This window comes from Dasypus novemcinctus, chromosome 15, assembly GCF_030445035.2.
Source record: "Dasypus novemcinctus isolate mDasNov1 chromosome 15, mDasNov1.1.hap2, whole genome shotgun sequence".
In the NCBI taxonomy this organism is placed as follows: Eukaryota; Metazoa; Chordata; class Mammalia; order Cingulata; family Dasypodidae; genus Dasypus; species Dasypus novemcinctus.
Genome location: NC_080687.1, coordinates 62249719 through 62256571, shown reverse-complemented (window position 1 = coordinate 62256571; position 6853 = coordinate 62249719). Strand labels below are relative to the sequence as shown.

The 6853-nt window shown below is 39.2% G+C and overlaps 1 pseudogene; it reads right to left on the bottom strand.

The window, feature by feature from the left end:
- Positions 1–1443: 1443 nt before the first annotated feature.
- Positions 1444–3266, bottom strand: LOC101413356 (nuclear speckle splicing regulatory protein 1-like; annotated as a pseudogene).
- Positions 3267–6853: the final 3587 nt, after the last annotated feature.

Genomic DNA, 6853 nt, shown 5'->3' with positions numbered 1-6853 from the left:
AGGTATTTATTTGAGGTAAGAGCTTATGGTTACAAGGCTGTAAAGAGTCCAACTCAAGGTTGCTTTCTCACCAAAGTCAGTTGCCACATGTTGAAGCAAGATGGCTGCTGATCTCTGCCTGGTCTCTCCTTCCTGGGCTTCCTCTTCCTCTTAAGGCTCCACAGGCCCAGCTTCTTCCTGATCTCAGCTGTAGGCTGGCATAGGACTTGTCTCTCAGGGCTTCCCCTCTCTCAGTTGCAAACTATCGGGTGAATGGCTCTTCATTCCCCAGGGCCACAGGATCAAAAAATGACCAAGTTCTCTCTTCTTCTGTGTCTTCTTAGTGAGGGTCCATTTATATTGGCTCACCAAGGTGGCAGGGACTCAACCTGAGTCACACCTTACTGACATGGTCGAATCAAAGCCCTAATCTTACAGGTAATTTAATCAAGGGCCCCTCAACTGAATCCAGTATAATCAAAGGGTATCATATCGAGAAGAATAGTTTAGAAACACAATCTTTCTCTGTTTGGATTCACTAAAATAATCTCAAACTGCCACAATAATTGATGTTATTGCTATTATTCTCTCTTGAACCTAATGAAAACCTTTTGCAACTAAAAGCAGTATTAAGGGGAGTGAGTGTATCTCAGTGGTTTGAGCACCTGGTTCCCATATACCAGACCCCAGGTTCAATCCCCAGTACCTCCTAAGAACAACAACAACAACAAAACGTAATCCTTGGGAGGTGGATGTAGCTTAATGACTGAGTGCCTGCATCCCACATTCAAGGTCTGTACCTCCTAAACAAAAAAAAGCAGTCTTAATGCTTTTTATTGAAGTACTATTTCTAGTGGGTTCTTAAAATGTTTAAAATAAATCTATTATTACAAGTTCTTTCCTGCTGATATTTTTGTTTGTTTTTGTTTTTTTAAAAGGTACAAGCAGATCACTATTTTTATTTTCACTTAAGCCCAAATATGCTATGGGCTAAAGTTATTTATAGACAAGATGTATGATGCACATTTTGTACTGTAATACACATTTCAGAGCATAAAGTACACTTCACTGTTAAACTCCACATATTATAATGTGAAATTCAGTATTTTTAAAACAGAACTCTTCCTGCATCAAAATCAGCATTATTATAGTACTTGTTTAAATCATTTTTTAATGGTGTGGTAGAGCCAATGATCCTCATTAAATACCTACCCGCATTTAACACACTCTTACAGTTACTTAAATGCAAGCACGAATGTACTACTGATAAGTAAATGAGATTATAAAATTCAAATATTCACAGTAAAACCACTATCTTGTGATTTTAACCAAGCCAAAAATAAATTCTGAAAACATATTTTAAAAATATTCTCCCAGACCACTGTTAGCATACTCCTTTTATATGGCATTTTCCAGAAGTAATACTTTTCTGTGCTTCCATGGATCTTTCTATTGGTGCCACCATCAATCATCTTCTTTCTCAATATAAATCTTTGCATTAACTCATGTCATTTGTCTGGCCAAGAGTCTGTCTCCAGCAGACATTACAGTTACTTCATTGTTCTGCTTTGCAAACTTGCTCTCTGCCTCAGGTAGATGCTCTTGTTCTTTGCACTTTTCTAGTTTTTTCTCTGTTATTCTGTTTTGCTCTCTATTATGTTTCTGAACTAGAGGATTTCTCTTGGTTTCTTTCATTGTCCTTTTCCCTGTTTCTCATTTTCTTGGCTTTTTTCCTGGTCAAACAACCTATCCTTGCTCTAGAACTTGGCTGCTTTCCTTTCTGTCTTGATTTCTTTCTGAAGATTCAACATTTATTTCTCACTTTTCTCTATCTTTGTATTTATCATTGTTCTTGTATCTTCCCTTCCAAACATTCATATGCTCTTTCTTTTCTTTGTTTTTCTCTTCCTTCTCTCCTTCTTTCTCACTGTGTTGGTCATGGTAATTTTCTTGTCTATCTCTTTCTTGCTCTCTTAGGGGATATTTCTCCAACTCTTTCTCCCTTTTCCACTCTCTATCATTTCCTCCTCTTTCTCTTTGGTCTATTCCTCTCGGTTTACCTTCTTGCTCACGTCTCTTCCAGTGATAATCTCTATGACTGGCCTCACTGTCTATGGCAATCCTTCTTTTCTTTTTGGTAATCACAGTCAGCCTGATACCTCTCCTGATGCCTGGCTTGCCTCTCTTGGTGCTGATCTTCCCTTTTCTCATGTCCTCTTAACGAGGAGCTCTTTGTGTGGTCCTCTTTCTTCACTGGATGACTGTAAGGGAGTTTGATTCCTTGCTCTTGGGGACATTCCAGGAGGTCTCTGTTCTTTTTGAAAACGCTTCTGCAGTTCACTTTATTATTTTCTTCCAGTTCATCATCCTCACTGCTCTTAGCATCAAATTCACTGTCTGCATCTGGGTTTTATTCCATATTGGTACCAATCTGGAGAATGCATTTCTCATGTGGCATTCTGTTCTCTGAACTTACTTCATCAGAATACCCTCTTGATTTCTCTTTCTTTATACCAGAACTCACTTCATGAAAGCTGCATTTAGGGACTTCCTCTTCACCAACTGCTTGATTTAATAGGTGCCTATAAAATCCCCTGAGATATTTCTGCTTGGTTACATCCAAACGTGCTTCGAGTGCAGCAGCCCTCTTTTTTTTTTTTTTTTCCTCCTCTTCAGCTCTCTCTTGCAGTTTTTTCTTGTAAGCAGATGTCACAATTGCCCCTTTATCATCAAATTCTCCCTTTTCCATTTCTCCTTCTCTCTGAATTTTCTTTTCCATTCTTTTTTCCTGCTCCTCTTTTCTGACCTCAACCGCTTTTTGTAGTTGTGAATGCACTTGGGCTTTCGGTCTTTTCCCAAAAGTAATTTGGGATTACTTTCCTCCCTTTTTTCCTGCATTTCATCATAAACACTAACATATTCATGTATGGTGGCATCTTCTGCAATGGCCTTCTCTATTTCCACTTTGGTCTGGTATTCCCCTTTCTTGGTAGATGAATTTAAAATAATTATAAAATTCTGAAGTCACTTTGGTTGTGAAAAGACTATTTTTGGCCAGTAAGCTCACCATCAGGAATTATTAAGCCGAACAATCCATTATCAAGCAAATGAGTCGTCTGTTTCATCATGTGCTTCTTAGAAGCTTCCCTCTGAAGCCTTTCACTCACAGAGGGCTCATCATCATCCTCAGAATCATTACCAAACACTGATAGTTATTGCAAAACAGGGTGCAACTGCTGTGTTTTCTTTGGCAAAATAAGCCCATACTGCCTGCCCAGAATCGCCATGTTGCTGCCCTCTCTGCTGAACGGGCCAACGCCCTCTTGCTGATTTTTAAATGCAGTGTTCAAGCTACTAATCTAATAGGGGTTAAAATAAACATATATACATATATTATTTTTAAGTTGGTTATTGTTTTGACTAGGTAATATATGCATATGGTACACAATACAAAATTTAAAAAATATATATACACACACACAAAATGTAATTCTCCTTTCTACTCCTTTCCCAAACTACACATTTTCTTTCAGGAAATAGCCACTGTTACAAGCTTATTATACATGGATAGTTTTTTTATTTTTCAGGATGACCAGAACTGAGCCCCGGACTTCCCATGTGGGAGGCGGGCACTCAACCACTTGAGCCACATCCACTCCCCATCAGTTAGTATTTTAACTTGCAAGCAATAGAAACAAACTCTGGCCATTTAAGGAAAAATGAATTTATAATTAGTTATTGGATAGTTAACAAATTATGAAAGAGAGAGTCAGTCAGGTTTGAAAGTTACAGTATGGCAAAAATGCCTAAAATTACTGAGATCACACCAGTTCCAGGCAGACCCCATTGCTCCTGCTACTGCTGCTAGTTTCAGACACTACAGCTTGTTTGAGAAACACCATTAACCATAAACAGCTGATCACTGGATGCAACACTCTAGAGCTGTTCTCACTGCTGCCTGTGGAAGCTGGGAATAACTGTCAGCCCTGTGAGAAAGGATTCCACAGAGCCCCTTCCTCTTTACAACTGCCACACTTAGGATGATTGCAATCTCTCAGTACTGTTTTTGGGGAATTCTAGTGTACTGTGATTTTTTTTTACTGTTATATTTTAAAGTTCTGAAATATATATATATATAAATTTTGTTGGTGTAGTAATACTATTATTTTATAAACTTGATAGCAGTTCTGTTCATACTTCCATGTAATCTCTACACTCTTCTTTTTCATCTTCCCCTCCTTTCCCTCCATCTTCCTCATAAACTTCAAACCTCTTTATGACTTACCCCCCACAGCTCCCCCATCCCTCTCTATAGTTAAAAAGGCTATTGGCTGGAGGGGAAAAGGAAGAGTCAAGAAAAAGAACAAAGCCCAGCAGCTGCCGAGAATTCATGATCCTGAAAGCTCAAATAGAAAAAGTAAATAAGACAAAGAAGTCCTGAAAGCCAATAGAAACAGGTAATAGCTCTGAAGTTGCTCAAAGTAAATAAGACAAAGAAGTCCTAAGGCCAACAGAAACAGGTAATAGCTCTGAAGTTGCCCATAGATAGCGGGGCTTTGGAGAAAATTGTATTTTTTTAAAACTGATTTCTCCTCCTTGTGGAAGTAGTATACTTTCCCGCCCCATTATGGTCAGGCTTGGCAATGTGAATTCTTTTTTTCTCTATAAAAATTTAAATTCTTTTAAAGATGCATAGATCACAAAAAAATGTGTACATTAAACAATGTAAGAGGTTCCCACATACCCCACACCCCAATCCCCCACTCCTCCCACATCAACAACCTCTTTCATCATTGTGGCGCATTCATTACATTTGGTGAAGACATTTTGGAGCACTGCTACACCCCATGGATTATAGTTTACATTGTAGTTTACACTCTCCCGCAGTCCATTCAGCGAGTTATGATCAAGTCGAATGGGAGTGGAAGTGATGGATGTCACTTCCCTGCACAAGCTCTAAGAGCCTTCCAGTGGAATCACCACTCCTCTTTTTCATCTGCACAAGACTGGCACTTCTATAATAGCAGTTCCTCTTACATCATATATCCTGAATAAAAATAATGCCGATCAGAGTCAAAACTGAGAAGGACACTTAACATGAATGAGAAGTAAACATCTGTTGTTGAAGCCACTAAGCGTTAAGAGTTTATAACTGCAGCACAACTATTGTGAGCTGGCTAGTAGAAGACAGCTTGAATAAAGCCACAAAGTTCATGATGGACAGAGAGACCAGCCCAGGCTGGTTATTTTGCTCTCTGTGGTGGGCTGAATTGTGTACCCCAGTTTGGATATGTAAATAAGATCTCTTCAAGATGTTGTTATGTCAATTAAGGTGTAGCCCCATTGAATCAGGCTGAGGTTTATCTGGATTACTGAAGTCCTTTACAAGCAGAGTGAAAGTCAGATGTTGAGAGAAGCCAGGAGAGAACATCATGTGTATTTCTCTGTGACAGAAAAGCCAAGGACAACTACTGCCAGCAGGCAGCCCCAGAATGCCACAGACTTCTGGGAGAAAGCATTGCCTTTCTGACCCTTTGGTTTTGGACTTCTCCTTGCCTCAAAACCATGAGCTAATTAATTCCGATTGTCAAAGCAAACACATTCTATGGTGTTTGTTTTAGCAGCTGGGAAACTAAACAAATTTTAAAATCTGAAATGTGAATGATTTATGTCTTGAGGTCAAGGTGAATGCCTTGATTATCCAATGTATGATGAAACACTTTTGAACAAAATGCTTCCCCACTCAAAGATTTATATGCTACTTTAAAATCTTAAATTGAATAAAGGTTCACTTGTTTTGAAAACAATTTTCTAAACCACCATAATAATCAAGAGGAGCAAGAAAATGACAAGTGATAGAATCTTTGGCAAAAACAATTTTCATTCTAGTTAAGAGACTTTCTGAACAAATGGAATATTAGCATGGAAGTACTAAAAGAGATTCAAGTAATTCTTTATCAAAATATTCAGTTACATATGAGGAAATAAGACCAAGATGCTTTCTTTAAGTAAAAAGCAAATCTTTTATAAGTAAAGTTCCCATAGTAACAACAAAAAAAACCTGATATCTCTGGTTCTCCCAAAAAAAAAAAAATCAAAACAAATAAAAGAAGGCATTTCAAAAATATCTCTTTGTGTGAATCCCAATAAAAAGCCCTGAGAAGAACACAATTTCACCTCTGTAATATTCCTACCACATATGCAAAACTGAATCTAGTCATGAAGTAATATCACACAAACCTAAACCAAGAAATATTCTACAAGATACAAAAGACTGAGGAAATGTTCCAGATTAAAGTATGTTAAAGAGACATGACAGGGAAGCAGACGTGACCCAATGGGTGGGGCGTATGCCTACCACATGGGAGGTCCGCAGTTCAAACCCCGGGCCTCCTTGACCGGTATGGAGCTGGCCCATGCACAGTGCTGATGCGCACAGGGAGTGCTGTGCCACGCAGGGGTGTCCCCCGCGTAGGGTAGCCCCACGCACAAGGAGTGTGCCCCTAGGAAGAGCTGCCCAGGGCAAAAGAAAGTGCAGCCTGCCCAGGAATGGCGCCACACACGTGGAGAGCTGACACAGCAAGATGACACAACAAAAAGAAACACAGATTCCTGTGCCGCTGACGACAACAGAAGCGGACAAAGAAAATGCAGCAAATAGACACAGAGAACAGACAACTGGGGTGGGAGAGAAGGGGAGAGAAATAAATAAATAAATAAATCTTTTGAAAAAAAGAGAGAGAGAGAAACACAGATTCCCGGTGCCACTGATAAGGATAGAAATAGTCACAGAAGAACACACAGCGAATGGACACAGAGAATGGACGCAGAATGAACACACAGAATGGACGCAGATGACTTGGCAGGGGGGGGA